This window comes from Mytilus californianus, unplaced genomic scaffold, assembly GCF_021869535.1.
Source record: "Mytilus californianus isolate M0D057914Y unplaced genomic scaffold, xbMytCali1.0.p SCAF_12, whole genome shotgun sequence".
In the NCBI taxonomy this organism is placed as follows: Eukaryota; Metazoa; Mollusca; class Bivalvia; order Mytilida; family Mytilidae; genus Mytilus; species Mytilus californianus.
In genome coordinates, this window is record NW_026262604.1 from 8,809,342 (window position 1) to 8,833,610 (window position 24,269).

At 32.0% G+C, this 24,269-nt stretch overlaps 1 protein-coding gene and 1 long non-coding RNA gene across 2 annotated transcripts in view; both read left to right on the forward strand.

The window, feature by feature from the left end:
- Window positions 1–24,269, forward strand: part of LOC127721326 (ankyrin-1-like) — a 222,806-nt gene that overhangs the window by 77,901 nt on the left and 120,636 nt on the right. The window lies entirely within an intron of this gene.
- On the forward strand, window positions 6,353–8,569 carry LOC127721346 (uncharacterized). The gene is made up of 2 exons (XR_007991166.1): window positions 6,353–6,392; window positions 7,902–8,569. It is a non-coding gene; the product is annotated as an uncharacterized LOC127721346 (long non-coding RNA).

Below are 24,269 nucleotides of genomic sequence, written 5' to 3' on the forward strand. Positions count from 1 at the left end.
ACAGGGTCCAAAATTAAACTTTTGATTTCATCAAAAATTGAATTATTGGGGTTCTTTAATATGCCGAATCTAACCGTGTATTTAGATTCTTAATTTTACTTCCGTTTTCAAATTGGTCTACATTAAGGTCCAAAGGGTCCAAAATTAAACTTAGTTTCATTGAATTCTTGCGGTTCTTTGGTATGCTGAATCTGACCATGTATTTAGATTTTGGATATTGGACCATAATAGGTAAATGTCCAATTTAAAATTTTAAAGTTTTTAGACCATATTCATTCTGTGTCAGAAACCTATGCTGTGTCAAATATTTCATCACAATTCAAATTCAGAGCTGCATCAAGCTTGAATGTTGTGTCCATACTTGCCCCAACTGTTCAGGGTTTGACCTCTGTGGTCGTATCAAGGTGCACCCTACGGAGCATTTTATTTAATTTAAAATGTCTATATATCTAATATAATTTATAATCATTTACAGCAAACGCAAAAATGGAAAAATGGTCAATAATGGGCAATAACTCCAATTAGGAGATGTCAAACTATTTCCTTCATTGCCTAATAGTAGATCTTGTCTTGCTGATAATCCTTACTAATACAATGAGTTATTGTGCTTACTTGAAATTTTCAGGATTTGTGTTATATGTACACCAGTCAACATCTTCACATTTCTCATGACTACCAAAAACATGTGGTACAATTCTTTCCAGATTACTTTTGATGTCATTTTCTGTCTTTCCTCCTTTTATTGCATACATAAAACATCTCAAAATGTACTGCCTGGTTTCATCTTTCTGCAACTCCCTGTAACTGCAATATAAATTATTAAATAAATGTGCATGCAGAGAACATATTACACTGCAAGTTGCAACAAGTTTACTTAAATTGGTGTGCTAATCACTAAGTTGACTTACAGCCTGCTATTTTTTTTAGTTTAGCCTCGTCAGCAAATGATTAAAAGGGTCATTAGCTTACTGTTTCTTGATTAGTTCTTCATTTGTTAGTTAACACCAAACTTAATAATAAAAAAACACACAATTTTGTTACAGAAGTACTAGTTTTGTATTAAAACTCCAGTTTTGGGACTCATTTTTTTCTGTTTGATTAAAAGTTTATGCTGAATAATTTATAATATTTATTTTAAAAAGAAACCTGTAACTAGGAAAGTGGAAGGTTATCATGTTTACTGGAATTGGTGCGACCAAGTAAAAACAGCAAACAGAAAGTCGAAAAAAATAGTTATGACTACAGGGTTACTTAACTTTTTATTCTGTGTGGCAACCCCCACTTTTTTAGATTAAATCTCTATTTCACATTACTACATACATGATATGCACATGAAATTTTTTTTCTATGTAGCATTTCATTTTTAAAAAAATTTCAAAGATCAGCCGTTTTGCATGTAAGCCTATGGAGCAGTCAATTACCAGATAGCAACCAGAAATGCAATAGGAAGATAACTCTTTAAAAATTATGCATATCAATGAATATAATGTAGGTATAATAAACTAGAGGCTCTAAAGAGCCTGTGTCGCTCACCTTGGTCTATGTGCATATTAAACAAAGGAAACAGATGGATTCATGGCAAAATTGTGTTTTGGTGATGGTGATGTGTTTGTAGATCTTACTTTACTGAACATTCTTGCTGCTTACAATTATCTTTATCGTTAATGAACTTTGCCCAGTAGTTACAGTGGAAAATATTTTGTAAAAATTTACAAAAATTTACAAAATTTATGAAAATTGTAAAAAATTGACTATAAAGGGCAATAACTCCTTAAGGGGTCATTTGATAATTTTGGTCATGTTGACTTATTTGTAGATCTTACTTTGCTGTACATTATTGCTGTTTACAGTTTATCTCTATCTATAATAATATTCAAGATAATAACCAAAAGCTGCAAAATTTTCTTAAAATTACCAATTCAGGGCCAGCAACTCAACAACGTGTTGCCTGATTGGTCTGAAAATTTCAGGGCAGATTTATCTTGACCTAATGAACAATTTTATCCTTGTCAGATTTGCTCTAAAGGCTTTGGTTTCAGAGATATGAGCCAAAAACTGCCTTTTTCCCTATGTACTATTTTTTAGCCATGTCGGCCATCTTGTTTCATGGGCGGGGTCATCGGACACATTTTTTAAATTATATACCCTAATGATGATTGTGGACAAGTTTGGTTAAATTTGTCTTAGTAGTTTCAGAGGAGAAGATTTTTGTAAAAGATTACAAAAATTTACGAAAATGGTTAAAAATTGACTATAAAGGGCAATAACTCCTTAAGGGGTCAACTGACTATTTTGGTCAAGTTGACTTATTTGTAGATCTTACTTTGCTAAACATTATTGCTGTTTACAGTTTATCTCTATCTATAATAATATTCAAGATAATAACCAAAAACGGCAAAATTTCCTTAAAATTACCAATTCAGGGGCAGCAACCCAACAACGGGTTGTCAGATTCATCTGAAAATTTCAGGGCAGATAGATCTTGACCTGATAAACAATTTTACCTTGTCAAATTTGCTATTTATGCTTTGGTTTCAGAGATATAAACCCAAATCTACATTTTACCCATATGTTCTATTTTTAGCCATGGCGGCCATCTTGGTTGGTTGGCCGGGTCACCGGACACATTTTTTAAACTAGATACCCTAATGATAATTGTGGCTAAGTTTGGTTTAATTTGGCAAAGTAGTTTCAGAGGAGAAGATTTTTGTAAAAGTTAAAGACGACGTTCTTTTGTTTGTTACCAAATATAATACAGTTAGAGTCATCTATTTCATTAAGTTAGTATACAGGTTTGTTTATGGGCCATCCACCATCTACCTCTGAATGTGATGATTCCTCAATGTTCACTGAAAACTCATAAATTGTTCTCCATGGGCATAAACTTCACCCTTTTGTTGTGCTGTTGTTTTTTAGACGCTTTCAAATGACCATTCTTTAACATGCATAACATTTCTACTACCGTAATTGGCTTTTTTTTTCAAAATTGTCGATTAACAGAAGTATATACCTTTTAGAAATATTATGCAAGCTTGTAGATATCCCTTTTTTGACATGGTTCTGGTGGTCCTTTTTTGAAATGTTGTCAAACTCAACTTGAAGTCTTGCTGTTGTTGATGCATCATTATCAGCATGCACAACTGAAACAGAATATGAGAATATACATAAAGAACTAAACTTTAGGACCAGAAAAGTTTTGGCAAATTGAAATTTTCATTAAACATGATGAACATACCCTTATCATTAAGAATTTTAAGAAGATTGAGTTGTGCTTACAAGGTTCTGTTTTTATGATTAGTTAATGGTTCATGCTTTACTGAGTTAACTTTAACGTTGAATTTGTATAGACATTTAACAGTCAATTGAACATGCTTCGTTAACATAGACATGAAATGGACATGAAATCAGAGATGATCCAATGTTATTGCAACTGCATATTATAATAGTGGATATCATCTTTCATTGATATAGAATTACTGGTTCATGTTAAACTTTAGCTTATTCCATTTGTGAACACAAAAGTCATTGGCAAAACCAGAAGGGCAATACCTTAGTGTCACCTTTTGGCTTAATTCATCATATAACACAACTCTTGTTGCTTTATTGTTAACATATTATTAACCTTTGATTTCACATCCATCGTCTTTCAACCTGTGAGCCATTGCTACAGCCATATCAGCCTCCACGGCTTTACTTGATCCATGCCAATTTGATTGACAGTCATGATCTGGAACAGTCTCTTTTCTGGATTGGTGGTACTTACAAGTCTTACATGTTTTACTCCTTAAATGAAATGACAGTACTTTCCCAGATTCTTTTCCAATAAAGGTTGAGTGTCCTGTAGAAAGTTAAAATGTACTTATTGTGTGATCAAACATTTTCCTAATGAGCATCACTTACATAATTCTTTTTTGTTAGAGGCAAAAAGAAGTCCTTTCCAAGAAATGTACGTGTCCAATGTACTCTGCTGCCCTGCTAACAGTATCATTTACAACGTTCAGTGGGTCAGAAGATTAATATGGCATACAATTTAGAAAGATAACATGATAAGACACATGTGTACTAAGTTTCAAGTTGATGTGACGTAATTCAACTTTATCAAAAACTAACTTGACCAAAAACTTTAACCAGATTCTGGATGGACAGAGTGACATACACACAGATACGATTAAAATTAAAATACTAATGTAGCAATTACTGTAGTTCACCGCAATTCAGTTCTATAAGTTAGGTACATCATTGCAGTTTATGAACCCATCTAAAGTGAACCCCTTCATGGCTGAAGATTTTATTTTGTATTTATATATATATATTAAGTTAACAGTTTACACAGGTTCAAAGAACATTGAAACTAATATAGTCCACTGAAAATAAACTTTGACCTCAAACTTATTGCATTAACAAATTATACCATAGGAAACCACCAAATTATATTATTAAAATCTCCTAAAAGAGGGAGGTATGAGGGGTGTCATCCATTTTTAATAGACTAGAAAAAGGCTGAATTTCACCATGTTTTCTTGAAAAATAAAATATTTGGCTTTCCAAGATCCGGAGAAATTAATCATTAATTCCTGAATCAAGGGTAAATTTAAAATCCAGATGTCCTGATTTAGGCCCATTAACCTCTGTTCTTAGAAATGTTCAATGGCACAGGGGAGGTTACTCTTGCGAAAAGTAGGATTTGTCTTTTTTTGTCTTCTGCTTGTTAAGATACTTCCATGGACCAAACTGGCTTAATTTGACTTATTACTACTAGTATATATTTTGATTTTTATAATACAATTACAAGAATATTCATTTCATATTTTAACTAAAATTGGTTTACTTTTCTGTAGGTAAATCATATTTATTAAATACACAAAAAAAAACACATTAATTTGTTTTGTTCCAATATTAGTTTGAGGTTTAAGAGTAAATTTTTGCTAGATTGTTTGGATTTATTAAGTTGGGTTTTTACTGGTTTTACTGTTATACATCATGCATACCAATATTAATTCTTACCTGTATTACTATTGTAATTCCATCCAGAGCCTCTCGTCTGCCAACCACCATCAAAACTAGCTTCAACCTACCAGAATATAGTTTTATTTCTAGTATTATGCATACATGTAAATAAGATTTGAAAGAAAGTCTATAGGCAGCATGTAAGACAGGGTAAATGACAATTATATTCTTTCCTTTTTTTTAAAATTAATTTATAGAAAGTTTTTTGAACGTATAATTTTGATATATGAATCAATATTGGATATTTGTAGAAATAAAATATGTTTATAAAAAAGAGCAATTAAAATCCTTTTTATAGTCTGTAACTATATATATAAGAACATCAAATCAGATATATAAGTGCAAATCATAGAGGAATTCTGGCTTATTTTCATAGTGTCCAATATTTAATACCCTTTGGTCTAGAGTTTAGCAGTAAATAGTAAGTAAACATGAAACCTGACTGAAAAAAAGCTTTTATATGTTTGTTCTTCTGTTGTGATGTAGAACGGGTTTGGATCCAGCAAATTCATTAAACCATTAAAATTTATGACGTTATTCAACCAAATTAAATGTTACAAACCATGTTGCATTAGAATAAAATTCATTTTTCTTAATCAATTAAACACATTATTTATTAAACTTACATTACTATTGTTACTCTGCGCTTTTTCTTCTTCCTGTGCAGTTCTGCAAGATCTGTTTGCAACTTCCCCAATCTGTTTACTAAGCTCCTTCTCCTTCTTCCTCAAAGTGTTTTCACTGATAGATGGCAAATTACATTCAGCAAGAAAGTTTTGTAGATGGGTAGGTCCTATTCCTGCATGTATCATTCCTGCAATGCATGAAGATGTAAGTGAATAAAGATGTAGGAATAATGCATGTTTTTCCCTAAACAAAATTTTTATTTTTAAGTATGAGATATTTTCAAAGGCTTTTGGAATATATATAAAATTGAGAATGGAAATGGGGAATGTGTCAAAGAGACAACAACCCGACCATAGAGCGGACAATATATTTGTTTGTTGAATAAAAATGCTCTGATACATGTACCTGTATATATGTTGTTTTATGATATTGACCATTGGAATAGTAGTGGGAGGTTACTGTTTGAGAGTGACTAAATAAATTTATCCCTGACTGCATGTTTCTAGGATTTGGATTGGTTAGTGCAGTTAAAATGTCAAATTCTCAAATTTCAATAAAATAGTTTTAAATAATTAAAAAATGTTACACTTTGTGGTCCAATTTCTCTTAAAACCACTGTTTTCTGACTAAGACTGGAGAAACATTCTTTATCTACGTTTATAATCCGTAGATATGGATATTGTAACACCTTTCAGCACCCTGTACACCCTTGGGCTTTGTTGAATTATGGACCTCAAACTGCTTGTTATACAGAACAGGTAACGACAGTTGATTGTTAATGTGTGTGTTGGTCAAATTCAAACAAAGCGCGTTGAAGGAAGGGGCTGGGTTTGGCGGCAAGGGCATTGCATTGGGCTGTGTACAAATTGGCACTGGTGCGGTTGAGCCCGATTTATCACTGCAATTTTCGGAATTGACAAGTAGAATGGCAGGATACTGCCTCTTCTGTTTCTCGGAGGAGTCCTGATAATAGGATTCCAAACTGGCCTCTGACTTGTGTCCTGTTATTTTCATTATATCTGTCTTTGGTACACCTGATTGTGCCAAAACAGTCACAGTTGTTGCCCTGACACAATGGTTGGTGTAAATCTGACTTAGTCCAGCACTTTTTGATATGTCGACCATCATGTTGTTCAAAAGTCTTTCCCCAACAGGCCTTGAGGTATACCACATCTCGTCCTCGTCATTTACTTTTACTCGAGGTTGTTGAAAGAATATACTTGATGTAGGGTTCCTCTTGGATAGATATTTTTTCATGGCAGCAACAGGACAGTCAGGCTTTTTTGTTTCGTACATCATAGGTTTTATAATGTTTTGATTGTCATCTAATCACCCTTTTTGATTTTTTGTTGTCTCACTCACTGCAATTTCTACAAAACGACGACCACAATCATCTGATTTAACAACAAAGGTTTTATCAGTGAAAAACCTTTGGTTTTCCCGGCCCCTCCTTCCAAAACTTAAAACTAGGTCAAACCAGATTTTTCTTTGAAGAGTCTTAGGGTTTTGAGTTGATGAGGCATCAGATGACCTCAGTTTATGCAAATCACCTTCAGAAATGGATGGGTGATGCTTGGTCCTGTCTATTCCTTCCCTCTGAACCTTCTTTATAATGGCCAAAAACATTTTATTTGATTTAAGGAAGGCAGGATCATCAGACAGGATGGAATATGTCTTACTAAAAGGTGGTGCCCTAAGGTGTCTATTAATAGATGCCCGGATACCAACTAAAAGGCACAATTCAACTGTTCAACTGTATAATTTTCAAAGGTTGCATCTTTCTATCTATCAGTTAACCACTCTGAAATTTAGAATTATGATACATGTATTTGTTATACTTTATATGCATGTGGCAAAAAATCTAGGCCACACTTGTTTCCTATTTATAATAATTTAAAGCAATTTTTTCCAAATTTTATTAAGTAAAGACTGACAGTTAACTCATTTTGCGACAGTAAAACTACCGATGGATGTCCTCAAAGCTTCAAATACAATACAGTTATCTCTTCAATTTATTTTTTCAATATTCATCTAAAAACTTGCATTTTTTACCAAAAATGTTTTTTTTTTTGTTAATCTTTTTCATGCGTTCTTGATGCAAGAAAACACTTTTGTTTACGTTAAACAAGGGAAATTTACCTATGACATTGTATAATGTAGCATGTAAATTGTTGAAGAATTAAACATTGTGTAGTGTAATTGTCTTTTCTTTTTTTAATTTAACATAAACAAATTGATTAAAATTAACTTCTATATTTATTTTGCAGGTGCTAGATAAAAATGGAAGTCTCTAAAACTCCGTAAAACTAAGCAGCATGCAAATGATGTACATATAACATACAATTACAACACATGATTAAATTGGATGTGGGAAATACAAATAAAAGGCAATATTGGAAGACGAGACAGAAGAAAACATCAAAATGTTTATATCGTTTTTTTGAAACAACAAAATCTATAAATAGAATGGACCAGTTGCTCAAGATAAAGTGTTATGAAACATGTGCATATACATGTATGCTAATTGCCATTATAAAAAGTGAGGAAGTTTTATAATTGGTAGTTGAATTGATTGTGGATTTCAAGGCATCTAATACTATTAGGAAGATACTTGTGCAACATGATGTTGGGATGTATAACGATATTTTTAATTCAGCAAATTTCATGAAATTATTAGTGGACAGAAATTTCAATCTTATGCATGCGGAAATATAAGACGAAAACATAATGTAAAATTGTACAATAAACACTTGCAATTGCACCCATTTAGCGTTTGCAATGTATAAAGTTTAGTCTTATGGACGGGATTCCATGACCAAAATAGACAGTAAGCAGTGAAAGTGGATAGCTGGATAGATTTTGATTATGATTTTTTTCATTTCTTTGTCTTATTTTTTTTTGAAGAGGAAAAGAAATATATACACATCTTTATACATCAATTTATTTTTATTTTAACACATACGCCTAAATATCTTCACTCCATATTTTGTGTTTTTCTTGGTTGATTTACTAAGCGCCTCATCAAGTATATTTTCTTTGTCATCAGATGATAGTTTCGGGAACCTCCCAGTTGGCTTTTCTTTGTTTTGTTCTGTTGTTAAACTTCAACAACCTCCATCATTTCAATTAAGTCTTGGTCTTTTTCTGGTTCATTCACTAGTTCCACTGTAAAACAAATATGACAAGGGTCAAATTATGAACTGGCATTTTATTTGTCAATTTACGTGTACACTTTTTTAAAAGTAATTTTTTTTATTCAAGAAGCCAGAAAACGCCTGGTTTTTATTTTGACACCGGAAGCATACTTATGACGTCACCTAGTTTAGGGACCAAAGAAAGTAACATCTTTTCACGGAATTTTCTTTAATGAAAATTTTACTCTGAAATAATGATTGAAATTTAATTATGAATTTGTTTTGCATTAGAAAAGAGATACCTGTATTCTAATGTAATTATTTTGTATCAATGGTTCTGATTGTATGACAGTAAGCGTAAAATTCTGTATCTCCCTGTCTGTAACTAAGGAAGCCGACATTTTGGATTGCGGAATGTATTGACATGTAATTTCTACAATAATAAGCATAAAACTCGCATGTTGCACCTAGAAATCTTCTTTTTTATCAAATTTTATTACATTCTGAAGCGGTCAAGAAGCCAGAAAACGCCTGGTGTTTACGTTTGACACCGGAAGCATACCTATGACGTCACCTGCTTTAGGGGCCAAATAAGATAACATCTTATCGCGGAATTTTCTTTAATGAAAATTTTACACTGAAATAATGATTGAAATTGAATTATGTACTTGTTTTGCATTAGAATAGAGATAACTGTATTGTATTTGAAGCTTTGCGGACGTCCATCGGTAGTTTTACTGTCGCAAATACCGTTTACCTGTCTCCGCTACGCGTCGCCAGGTAAACTAAATTTGGGACAGTAAAACTACCGATGGACGTCCGCAAAGCTTCAAATACAATACAGTTATCTCTTAATTTGAAACTTTGCGTTATCTCCTGAATAACCTCTTTAGCACCTCCCCCCTTTTTCCCCCAAAGGCAAACCCCAATTTGATTTGACATAGATCCCCCCTTTTTCCCCAAAGGCATAGATCAATTTAATTTGACAGAGGAAGTAATAAAAAGGTTGACACAACTGACAGTGATCAATTTTAGAACATGTATTTTGAAGGGAAAGTGAATTATGAAGTGCAAAAACAAAGAAAGCCTGAATGGTTCCCGTTTATTGTTACGGGATGTTGGTTGTTAAAAAATGATTGACATGCTCAAGGAAGAAATGATGGTGAAGTATAAAAGGGTCAAGGTATAAGCTGTGCAGATTAAAATTTGCTTAGAAATTGTTCATTCGAAACCTACAAGCAACTCCATCAGTTGTATCATCACCAAAAACACCACTTGTGTTTACGTCGTCTGCTGTGAATTCCACTGGCACTGCCGTAGGTTGTTGATCAGCGTCTGACACTTCCCTATTATTTTCTTTGGATACATTTAAATCAGTTGACTCTAAACCTTCCAGTATATCTGCTTTCAAGTTAAAATTTGGCATTAACGGTCCCAAAAGATCCAGGTCATCCAGATCTGACATGTGAAAATCGTCATATGACGTAGCCATTGTTATTGTTATGCGAAATATTTATGTCACAAGATTCATACGCAAGGGATTTTGTGAAGCGGCTCCGACGGGTACATTGTCATTGTACGCTTGACAAGAGCCAACGAAAAAGCGTTTTATATAAAGATTGCATTAGAATTGTACATGTACAGAATGAATATTCAATCTGCCCTCCATTTATCAGGATCTGTGAAAGAATTTGACATGTATTAGTTTAATGCATACTTTATTTAACTCATTCAACAATTATATTATTCTCATGTGTTGATTTATATGTAAAGTACTTTATTATTGTATATGTATGAAACTGTTTATTTGCAAAATCTTTGATTAGAAGGAAATAAAGTTAGTATCTATATATCATGTTTACATACAACAAGTGAAGTAAAATGTGTGCCTACCTTGACATCATGTGGAGACTAGTTTTTTCTTTGTGATCTAGAACATTTTCCCTTGACCAAACACCCGGTTTTGTCAGGATGCACTGTGAAAAAAAAACATACATCTTTTTATACATAACATATATGAAATTTTACATATATAACTATGTCAACAAGTTTAATTATCCGTTACTAATAATAATTTTCTTTCTTTAAAGAGGGTTCATGCATGATTGCTACTCTACATTTATTCAGCTGATTTATAAGTGATTATTAAGATCTAGATACGGGGTTAATTATCTAAATAAATCAGCAGTCTGAAGTCTAAAATAATAAGAATGTGAATAATGATTTCTGGTGCACAAATAATAGTCAAAATGTATAATTTGCTGGTAAAATAATGGTTTGTGTAAAGACAATATTTCTCACGTGCACCTCGTAAACAAACATAAAGATTGACCTTACCTGACTCAGAATGTACGTATTCCTCGCTGTAATATTTAAATCCTTTTGTCATTTGTTCTTTTCCTGAGCTCTCTGGCTGTGTTTTCTTATAAACTCCTCCACAAAAGCAAATAATATCTCTGGTAAATGTGAAAGATCTTTTGATGAGGTTCCATCAGTTGTTGATGCTGCCATATTGTTTACAAATAATTGCCTAGCTTAGCCTCAATTTCGAATTTATATGAATATTCATTACAATCTTATTAAGAACGGTCTATAGTACTGATCCATGGTTCACTAAGACAATATTTCGGTGTCTTGCTATACATTTAGGTATAACATGTCTATTGAGGACTACCCTAGAGCATAGGCTAAACGAGAAGTAGTTAGACTGGATACTTTGTCAGAATGGGTAAAAACAATCAGGTCTCTGATAAACGTCGAATTCATAAGTTAAAAAACTGTGTGAATGATCGACCAAATATCACAAAGAAGATGTGGTATGATTGCCAATGAGACAACTCAGCACAGGAGACTAAATGACACAGAAATTATACAACTATAGGCAACCGTACGGCCTTCCACAATGAGCAAAGCCCATACCGCATAGTAAGCTATAAAAGGCCCCGATATGACAAATGTAAAAGAAATCAAACGAGAAATCTAATGGCCTAATTTATGTACAAAATAATGAACGAAAAACAAATATGTAAAACATACGACAAACGACAACCACTGAATTACAATGATCGTTTTCAGAGACAAAAAAGCTGTGAAATGTCTATCATCTCCTCACGATAAGTATGTAGTTATTCCTGCGAACAAAGCTTCAAATAATATTGTCATGGTATGTAAATCGTACTACTAGGAGTGTCTTGTAAAAGAATTAGGAATACATGAGCACTCAGGTATTCCCACATACAAAAACATATCATTTGACAAGGATGAGATTTTGACGAATCAGAAGTCCTTCATGGTGGCAATGAACATTACATTGAAAGCAAATCGGAGGAATTATCTTGTTTGTATTGGATATCTTAGCTTCGCAAAATTCCGTACAAACAACGGTACATTGCCGTCTCATCTGCATGTTCGACGAAAAAATTGTACATTAGACTGACAGAAATGCTGTCCGCAGTAAAAGGGTCTTCAGAAATATTGTGAAAGTGTTTTTTTCGTGAAGTGGTATTAACCAAATGTGGATTCTAAAACACTCTAAAGAACTTCTTGATAATTTCAAAAATCATTCTTTCTCTGAAATAAGTTACATCAAAACTCATAATTTTTTAACCCTGTATACCACCATTCCCCATTTGAAATTGAAAAATCGCCTAAAAGAAATAATCCACGATGCTTTTCAACATAAAAACGGTAGCATACGCTATAAATTTATTACTTTGGGATACAATACAACATATTTTTTTAACTTGAAGGTAAAGCATGCTACACAGAGGAACAGGTGATTAGTATGCTGGAGTTTCTTATTGACAGCATATTAGTTGATTTTGGTGATAGACTTTTTCAACAACTTGTTGGCATTCCTATGGGAACAAACTATGCGCCTCTCTTTGCCAACCTCTTCTTATTTTTCTTAAGAGTCGGAGTTTTTAGACACTTCTCAAAAACAAAAAAATCAAAGAAGCCAGACTATTTAATTTCACATTCACATTTATTGATACAGTTCTTTCCATTAACAATCCAAACTTTTCTGATTGGGTTCCATTAATATATCCTCCAGAACTAGAAATCAAAGAAACAACAGACACGGATTTCTGTGCCCCATTTTTAGACTTATACCTCAAACTTGACGTAAGTGGTCATCTCGGTAGCAGAATCTATAACAAACTTTACAATTTTGATTTTGAAATTATCAATTTCCCCCTACCTAATTAGCAATATACCAACTTCACCTGCATATGGGGTATACATTTCCCAAGTCATTCGGTATTCAAGAGCTTGCAGCTGCTACTCAGACTTTGTAAAATGTTACTAGTGTCTGAGCAGAAAACCGATGAACCAGGGTTATATAAAAGACTTTTAAACAAAAGTTCATCGGAAGATATCAAGACCTTGTTAATAAGTATTCCGTATCAACTTCACAAGTAATACACGATGGTCATGGAATATAGATTTAAGGTACTGACGTTGTTTGTCATCTTAATTTGTCTTTGTAAATTAATTCTTTTACTGTTTAGTATGTGTTTGGTAATATGATTTGACGGGGCTCGGTACTTATACATCCCGTCATCGTGTAATTGTGTTATGGTCAATTTTTAAATTCTTGTCTTTCGTTTTTGCTAACGTGCTTTGTCTATGTGCCCCCTTTTTATAGTGATTAAGATTATAACACAAAGTTGAACGCGGTACTTTTATTTTTGACATTGTTTTCCTTTTATATCTATTTGTTTTGTTCACACATTGTTGTCAAGATAATGGAATTTTATGCGACTGTCATACAAGTGAGAGGTTAAGCTAGCTATAAAACCAGGTTTAATCCACCATTTTCTACATAAGAAAATGCATGTACCAAGTCACGAATCTGACAGTTGTTATCTATTTGTTTGATGTTTTTGATGTTTTTGAGCTTTTGATTTTTACATTTGATTAGGGACTTTCAGTTTTGAATTTTCCTAGCAGTTTGGTATTTTTGTTATTTACTTTTTTCTAGCCTGAGATATGGTTCAGAGGTGTTAAAATGTGAAACCACTAACAAAATAGACTTACTCCAAAAGTGTGTGCCTGTTTTAATATTTGACATGTAATTCATATAACTCGTCAAATGTTTATTCTAATTAGCTACGCATTATATATTTGTAGACCAAATAAAATAACAAATAAACGACTGGGAAAAAGAGGATGAAATGTTTGTGACTACAAGAGCCAGTGTACGCGTCATTCAATGTTTAAAGGACAAAAGTTGTTTGACTTTAACTGCCCCATCAGGAGTAGGGAAATATTTTATTGCAAGACACACAGCACTAGTTTTAAGGAAGGTAGGATACAAAATAATACCAGTGAGAAAACCAGATGATATCGGAAATTATTATGAACCTGGTAAACAGACAGTCTTCATTGTAGATGATATTTGTGGAAATTTTACTGCAAACCAACAACAGATTGAAAACTGGAAACAACTGTTACCTGTGATTAACACAATAATTGAAGACAAATGCTGTAAGATTATTGTATCTTGTAGGTTACAGGTATATAAAGATGATAAGTTTAATATATTAGTACCTTTTAAATCCTGTGAATGTAACTTAATATCAGAAAATTTATGCCTTACATCTGCAGAAAAAACTATTTTAGCAAAAAAGTATATTGGTTTAAGCTTGGGTCATATTGATAAGATATCACAAAACAGTGAATGCTTTCCACATGTTCCATTTTTATGCTCTTCATATCATGGGGGAAAATAGGGAGATGTTAAAGAATTTTTGAAAAATCCATTTATTGTCTATCAAAATGAACTGGACAATTTAAGAAGGCATGATGATGAAGGGAACTTTACAATATGCAGTCTGGCTTTATTAGTTCACTTTAATAATCAACTGAAAGAGAAATGGATCCAGGGTAAAGTGACAGATAAACAACGACATATCATGGAAGACACGTGTGAGGCTTGTAGATTGAACAGAAGTACTTCCAAGACAGAACTTAAAGAGGCCCTTAACACTTTAGATGGTACATTTGTACATAAACAGAATGGTATATATAGAACTGTACATGATAAGTTGTTTGACTTCCTTGCTCATTAATTTTGTCAGAAAATGATTGAATGTTTAATAGACCATGGGGATATTGATTTAGTACATGAACGCTTTATGTGGAGGAAATCACCAGATGACAAGAACAGTAACATAGACTTCATTATTGAAATACCAGATGAATATTTTGAATTATATTTAGAAAGGTTTATAAAGGACTGGTCAGCAGGAAAAGTGACAGTTGTATTCCGTAACAGCAATATCGAAGTACCATTATTTAGACAACAGCTATTACAGCACTTAAAACAACTGGACAAATCAGAGCAAGTAACATTGGCCAGTACCAATGATACAGTGTTACCAAAAGAGCACCACGTATTAGGTGATACCCCACTGATAAGAGCTTGTTATTATGGTTATACTGATATGATAAAGTGGATGTTACAAAATGATGTGGATGTGAATCAATGTCAAGACGATGGGACTACTGGACTGTTCATGGCAAGTCAGGATGGACATACTGATATAGTAATGTTGTTGTTAGAGAGGAATCCCAATGTTAATCTATGTAATAATGAAGGCTATAGTCCACTAAGACAGGCAAGTCAGCAAGGACATACTGGAACAGTAAAGTTGTTGTTAGAGAGGAATCCTAATATTGATCTATGTGACAATGTATATGGCTGTATTCCTCTGTACAAGGCAAGTCAGAACGGACATACTGATGTAGTAAAGTTGTTGTTTAACTTGTGTTAAAGAGGTATCCCAACATCGATCTATATGACAATGATGGCTGGGGTCAACTGAGACAGGCAAGTCAGAATGGACATACTAAAGTAGTAAAGTTGTTGTTAGAGAGGAATCCTATTATTGATATATCTGACAATGAAGGTTGTAGTCATCTGTACATGGCAAATGAGAATGGACATACTGATGTAGTACGTTTGTTGTTAGAGAGGAATCCTAATGTTGATCTATGTGACGATAGAGGCTGTAGTCCACTGAGAATGGCAAGTCAGGATGGTCATACTGATAAAGTTAGGCTGTTGTTAGAGAAGAATCCTAATATTAATTTATGTGACAATATACTCGGATCTTGTCCTCTGTACAGGGCAGCTAAAAAAGGATATACTGATATAGTAAAGTTACTGTTAGAGATGAGAAAAATCCAAACATTGATCTATGTAATAGTGATAGCTGTAGTCCTCTGTACAAGGAATCTGAAAACGGACATACTGATATAGTAAAGTTACTGTTAGAGAAAATTCCAAACGTTGATTTATGTAATAGTGATGGCTGTAGTCCTCTGTACATGGCAGGTCAGGAAGGACATACTAATATAGAAAAGTTGTTGTTAGAGAGGAATCCCAATGTTAATTTCTTTGACAATAATGGCTGTAGTCCTCTGTACATAGCAAGTCAGCAAGGACATACTGATATAATTAAAATGTTGTTAGAGCGGGATCCTAATGTTGATCTATGTGACAACAATGGCAGTAGTCCTCTCGACATAGCAATGCAACAAGGACATACTGATATAGTAAGAATACTATTAGAGAATAATCCCAATGTTGATCTATTTGGTATTGACATGATTCATAACAGGTTATCTAAAATTACCCGTTTATAAATTTTGAAATCATACAGAAACTAAGGTTTCAACTCCCTCAGGCAAAGTTCGCCTTATATGGATTTGCATATTTGATTAAGGTCCTTTTTGTTTTATAACTCTTTAACGTTTTCGACCTTTATACATCCTTGGCTTTCAAATATTCGGCTTTGAGCGTTCCTGGAGAAGGTAAATCCAGAAAAGCGCTTTGGACGCATGAAATTTATAACGTGTTGTTTTAATTTTTTTGGCAATGATGACCTTTTTTTAATTATATTGATGTTTGGTATTTTGTTTGATATCTATTGCTATTCATTCCATTACTTCTGTTTCTGTTTAATATTTACTGATTATCATCCCATCACCTCTGCCTGTATTTGATATCTAGTGCTAGTCATCCCGTAGCTTCTGTCTCTGTTTGATATTTACTACTATTCATCCCGTTACTTTTTTCTCTAATGTTACACATGCAGCATAGCTACACTGTTCATGAATATTTGACCAGACCAGGAACAGAAGAGACATATTTGATGTTGATTTGTAGGAAACCATTCTGTTGATGCAAATGAATATAAATTTCCAACACAAATAAACAGTGTAATTCTCCAATTAATTAGTTGTTTTTTCGTATCTTCATTGTTTTCTAAATTCACATTTCTTTCGTCCTGATTTCATCACAAGGAATTGTTTAAATTTGTCATTTCGAGGCCTATTATAGATTACTATGGGGTATCGGTTTTACGCATTGTTGAAGGCTGTATAATGACCAATATTTTTGTTTACCTTTTACGGCATTTGGTTTTAGGTGGGGAGTTGTCTCAAATGCAATCATACCACGTCTTGTTATTTGTATATGTACCACACTCAGTGAACAGTGTAATTCTATCATTACATATAAGTTTTTAATTGCTTCATTTTTTTCTAAAGTCAAATTTCCTTCTACTGGGCCAGTCTAGTCTGATCAGCTTTTGTCTTGCTTAAGATACTACCTGTTTTTAACATAAACCTGTGTTATAAGACCATGAATTTTAGCTCCCTCTATTGTGCATTTTCTATAAACGAAATCTGTTTCAACGACCACCAGTTTTATAATACTGCTTTTTCGGTCTCTAACCGGTTTCACTCTATTTCATTTTCATTTTGAAGCTTCCTTATTTTCGCGAATGTATTCAGACGTGATACACTATTCACAAATATGAGGTACTATTTCTTAAAATGTCCTGTACCAAGTCGGGAATATGGCAGTTGTTATCTAATAGTTCGTTTCCATGTATGTTGCATTGTCGTTTGTTTTTTGTTGCACTTCAGTGTTCTGTTGTTTCGTTGTTTTCCTCTTATAGTTGGTGTGTTTTCCTCGGTTTTAGTTTGTAACCCAGATTTGTTTTCTCTCAATCGATTTATGACTTTTGAACAGCGGTATACTACTGTTGCCTTTATTTATGTTAATGTGTATGTTATTTCTTTTGTCATGTTGTTGAATTACTGTCTAAATGGAGCGTGTAGTAAGCCTCTTTTTCATATTGTCGTTTTAAGATTTATTTTTGTTTGCCATACATGTTGATTCCTACTCTAAATGTTATGCATAATACTCATATTACTCATAATAATTAAGTTGACAAATTCTGCTATCGTTACTTATGTTTTTGGATTATTTACTAGATAGATCTTGTGGTAGGACTTTTTTCATATTGTCATCTTCCGATTATTGTTTTTTTTTTTTGGCGATCAATGTTGATTTCTGTTTTTTAACTCTTTTTTTTTTTTTTGTACATCGTACTTATATCTCTTAAGCTTACAGATTTTTATACCATTACTTGTGTTGTTTGATAATTTACTAAATGGAGCGTAACGGTAGGACTCTTTTTTCATACTATCATTTAACAATAATGTTTTTTTTTTGCTTACGATGTGGAGTTTTGTTTTTCAGCTCTATATTTTGTACATGATACTCCTGTTTATGGAGTAAATGGATTTTCTACCATTACCTGTGTTGTTAGATTATTTACTTACTGATGCTTGAAGTAGGTTTTTTTTTTTTTTTGCAGTCAGTGTTAATTCCTGTTTTTTTCTACTCTACATTTTGTACATAATACTCGTGTTAATTAAGATTTTGTTGTCATAAAGAATTGATTGATTGATTGGTGATTGTTTTACGCCGCATCAGCACTTGTCATAAAAAAGTACTAGTGTCATTAGTAAAACTTGAGTTCGAAAAAAGTAATTGTAATTTTATTCGTGTCTTAGTTTTCGGATTTCAGAATAGGAGAAATATGTAAATTTACTAATTATATTGATAGGTTAAAAGTTCTGCAGATCTTTATTTGTTACTTGTATATATTTTTTTTATGACTTTAGATGCACTGCATACTTTGTCTATCACAACAAAAGTCTTATTCGTGCGTATTAAAGATGTTTGCTACAATGTTTTAAAAGAGCAAGCTTTTGGTAAAGCTGTTATAAATTGAAAGTATATAAATAACAAAACTAAAAAAGCAACAACAAAAAATGAAAGGTGCGTGTTTTTGTTTTGAGATAAAAGGTATTGAAAATTTCAAGGGGAATGTTTCTCTCTAGATTTTTTTTATTCGTTTAACATAGATATTTTATTTGTCAAAAACTATGAAAAAATTGCAGGGATTTCATAAGAGTTTCAAAGATGGATTTTTTTTACTGTAAACTATCTACTGATTATTACTATTGTGTTATTATGAATAATATATACTGATTGTTACTATTTTGTATTGTTACAAAAGATATAAATCGTTTATATTTGTAATACATTAATATTTTTTATAACAGAAAAATAACCAGAATAGAAATATTTGTTAGCTTTATATTCAAATGATTTTTTTTACTTCTTTCTGTTAATTTATTATCAATATTTATATCACCAGTGAAAAATTACATACTTTTTACTGGCAATATATTTACGAAAATTATCTCCCTTAAATAAATGCATGTTGATGATATTTAGATATAAGAAGATGTGGTATGAGTGCCAATGAGACAACTCTCCATCCAAGTCAAAATTTACAAAAGTAAACCATTATAGGTCACAGTACGGTCTTCAACACGGAGCCTTGGCTCACACCGAACAGTAAGCTATAAAGGGCCCCAAAAATTACTAGTGTAAAACCATTCAAACGGGAAAACCTACGGTCTAATCTATATAAAAAACGAGAAACGAGAAACACTTATAAACCACATCAACAGATTACTTTACGTTTTTAGATTTTAGTTTAATTTTCTAGAATCAGTTAAAAATCTATGCGACAGTTTTTACTCTTTTTGCAATTGTAATTGTTATCATCCATATGACAGTTGTTATCCATTCGTTTAATGTATTTGAGTTTTTGATTTTGCCATTGGATTGGGGAATTTCCGTTTTGAATTTTCCTCGAAGTTCTGTATTTTTGTTATTTCACTTTTTGGTATTTGAAGATAATTTTGAAATTAATTGATAGATATGATGAATTAGCACCTGTTTGTTAAAACTGTTATTTTCTTTGTAGATTAAGTGACAATGTATTAATTATGTAATGTACTGTTTGAAATAAGAATGTTTGGTAACCCCGAGAGAATTCATGTCGTAAATTATGTGATTTAAAAAGGTGTAGTCCAGCCTTTTTTTATGTTGGGCTTAAACTGATTGGGCTGTCATTTATTTCGTGATTGTTAGGTAAATCAAGATAAAAATAAGGGAGTAATTTCTTTGAAAAAATGGTTCAAAGTATTAAGGCTATTTTTATTTTTTTATATTTCAGTGTAATTTTAAAGAATTAGTTAGAAATTTATGCGACAGTTTTTACTCTTTTTGCAAACTGTCAAAATTAGATTTTTGTTTAATGTCTGAGATTAAGGATAGAATTATTTTTCTGTAATTGTAATCATCCAAGTGTTTGTCTTTAACATTAATTTTGAAATTATCTGATAGATACACTAAATAAGCACCTTTAAGTCAAAGCTGTTATTTCCTTTGTAGATTAAGTAAAAATGTATTGATTGTGTAATGTAATGTTTGAAGTAATGTTTGGTAACCCATACGACTTTATGATATAAATATTGAAATTTAAAAAGAAATAGTCCAACCTTTTTTTTGAAGAAGAAGGACTTAATATGATTTGGCAATCATTTATTTCATGTTTATCAGGAAAAAACAATAATAAAAAAGAAAATTAAAAAAAAAAATTAAGTAAAAATGTATTGATCATGTTTATTGTAAAAACGTATTGATTGTGTAATGTTATGTTTAAAGTAATGTTTGGTAACCCACACTATTTTATGTTGTAAATAGTGAAAATAAAAAAGAAATAGTCCAACCTTTTTGTTGAAGAAGAACTAAATTTTATTCGGCAATCATTTATTTCATGATTGTCAGGAAAAACTAATGACAAAAAAGAAAATTAAAAAAAAAAAGATTAAGAAAAATGTATTAATTATGTGATATAAAGTTTGAAAGTAATGTTTGGTAACCCATAAGATGTTATGTTGTAAATATTGGGATTAAAAAAGAAATAATCCAACCTTTTTTGATGAAGGACTAAATCTGATTGGGTAGTCATCGCGGTCATTCAATTCGTAATTGTCAGATAAAACAATAAAAAAAAGAAGCGAGTTAGTTTGTAAAAAAAGGCGATTTGAATCTAAGGTGATGATTTAGAAATTAGATATTGGTTTAGGAACTGCAAAATAACATTATATAAAAGAAGTTTTATGAACAGAAAAAAAAATGAAACTAAGGCTTTGTTAATGATGTTCACTCCTTTATTTCCAAGTAACAAGCTCTTTAAAATACTGTTATAAATTGATGGAATATAAATAAGGGATTTTAAAAAGTAGAAAAAAAATGATAAGTCCGTATCCTAGTTTTTGAGATATAATCAATTGAAAATGTGGCGGGAAATTATTCTCACTAGCTTTTTCATGCATTTTACATTGGCACCATTTTCCTTTCAAAAACTATGAAAAAATAACAAGGATTTTATGAAATTTCAAAAATGGCCTATTAGTCTCATGGCAAACGCAAAAACCGTAATCAACGTATTAAACATCGTATAGATTATACACTTGCTGATCTGTTATCTATAATAAAAAAAAATGGCAGACATCAAGTATTATGCAAACTGGGTCAGATACCAATAAGTAAATTATATGCTATTTTTCTGGAGTGTGATACAATTTCTTTTTTTAGCCCAATGTATGAATACACCCGTATTATTGCAGCCTTTTGTCATCATAAGCTATTTCCTAGTATCGATAAACCTGAAAATCATAAACGGCATTTTCTTAAATTAAAATATATAAATAGAGGTATTGATTTTATTAACTTATCTAGTATATTCACTGACTCTACCATCCAAAGCCAAATACCGTCATATTTTGATAATATAGAACCACCTATTATTTCGTATTCTTATAAAAAAAAAACAGCAGAAGTTTGATTTTTAATTATACGTCAGTTACATCAGACGTCAATATAGAAAATAATGTTCCTTCCACTTGAGATTGTGAAACATCTTGTTTTAGATATGTTCCCTATGGTCATGTCCTTACAGGAGACCTCAACATCGTCGAAGACCGTGAGGTCATAACTTTTCTTAAGAAAGGACCGAAATATCGTCCTCCATCTAAAATAGATTGGAAACAGTGTCGTCAGATCATTAAAGATGCTCTGTCTGTCTACTGTAAAAATTGGTGTAAACGTGAAAAATCTGATAAAAAATCTCTAGACAGTTATTTGAATAAAATTATGAATACTGTTTATAATCGTATATCTCATTTTGAAAACAATTCTGAAATTAGTAATAGGGTCCATGATATTTCCATTTTCAGAATAAAAAATAAACTCCAAGTACTCGCAAAGCGGTTTGTGTTCGTACCGGCAGACAAAGCAGCAAATAATGTAGTGGTGGTGTGACGCATATACCACACGGAAGTTCTCCAAAACGAAATTACAAATTCATCTACATTCAGGTCCGTACGCTCCACAGAGAGTCAAATTGTAAACAAGCATATCACTGCCACTACCCAGCTTAAGTCCTCTTCCGAACATTTGAAAGTCCCTACTATGTACTGGTTACCTAAATTGCACAAAAAACCATTTAAATTCCGTTTCATCTCCGCATCTTGTTGGTGTTCTACTACTAATCTATCAGTGCTTCTAACTACCTCCTTTACTACTATCAAAGAACTTGTTATTAACTTTTGTAAAAAAGCTTATGAAAATAATGGTATTAATTATTTTTGGAGTGTTAAAAATTCATTAGAGGTTTTAGATAAAATACATGCTTTTGATGGTCCTTTTAATTCTGTTGACAGTTATGATTTTTCTACTCTCTATACTACACTTCCACACAATCTTATCAAGAAAAAGTTTTCATATTTAATTAAATGGTCTTTTGAAAACTCTCATTACAAATTTATTTGCTGTAACTCGTTTAAAGCCTTTTTCTATAACGAAAAAGGAAAGTATGCTAGATACACTTACTGGAAATGTGAAGATATGATTGAAGCTTTAAATTTTTTCCTGGACAACATATATGTACGTTTCGGCGATAGAGTGTATCGACAAGTAGTAGGTATTCCTATGGGCACTAACTACGCCCCTTTAAAAGCAGATTTATTCCTGTATTGCTATGAATCTCAGTTTATGACCAAACTCAGTAAAGACACGTCATTGTTACATTTGGTTGATACATTCAACAATACCTTCCGTTATCTAGATGATATTTTTTCGTTAAATAATCCAGAGTTCTTTAAATATACTACCGAAATTTACCCAATAGAACTTACTTTAACTAAATCTAACATAAACAGCAGTAGTTGTCCTTTTCTGGATTTGAACATTTCAATCTCTAAAGGAAAACTCCATACGAAAATTTACGACAAAAGAGACGATTTTGCATTCCCTATTGTTAATTTTCATTTTTTAGACGGCGATGTTCCTTTTGCTCCATCATACGGTGTATATATATCCCAACTCGTTCGTTATGCCCGTGTGTGTAGTGATGTCATAGATTTTAACGAACGTAATCAATGCATCACTGGTAAATTATTAAATCAAGGATTTCGTTACCATAAATTACGTAAAACTTTTGCTAAGTTCTTTCATAGATACAAAGATTTGATTAGTAAATTTGGCTGTACTTGTAGAAAACTGATTAAAAACGGCATTTCACATCCTAAATTTTACGGTAATATTGTACTTAAAGCGCGGAAATCACTATGTGATCCGTGTAACTCATCGAACCTTTAAACAAACTTATTAGTAAAGGTTATCTTACCAATGTTGTAATTAGATCTTTGAATATAGTTTACATTGGCACTAATATCAATTTTGTCATCAGCAAATTAAAACATAACTAAATTTGTATTTTTTTCAAGTGGGATGTATAAAGACACACCCACGTTCGTTTAGATATATAAAGAGGTTAAACTCCTAACTATCCTACTGTCTGTCGATACATTTATTTTTGGCATTGCACTAGTCATGTCTTCTTTGACTGTCCATGACGTTAAAATATTAAATCCCTCGGATGTGTTTTAGTTGATTTTAGTCTCTGATGCATGATTTTTTATTATTAATTGTTTTGGCTTTTAACTAGCTGTCAGTAACTGCGAGTACTCTCAAATCATACTTTCTTGTTTATTTGACCTGTTGATACTAATTGTATTGCTTTTTTGTTATTTAATGTTATTCAGGGTTATATCTGGTCTATATACCAGCTTTGATAAGTGTTTGGTATAACTATAAATTTTCACTTCGTACTATGAACATCATAATTATTTATTTTGTAAAAATATTTCCTTTCTCTATTGGTACTGTACACGTATACCTAACAACAAAATTATTTTTATTTACCTGTGTTT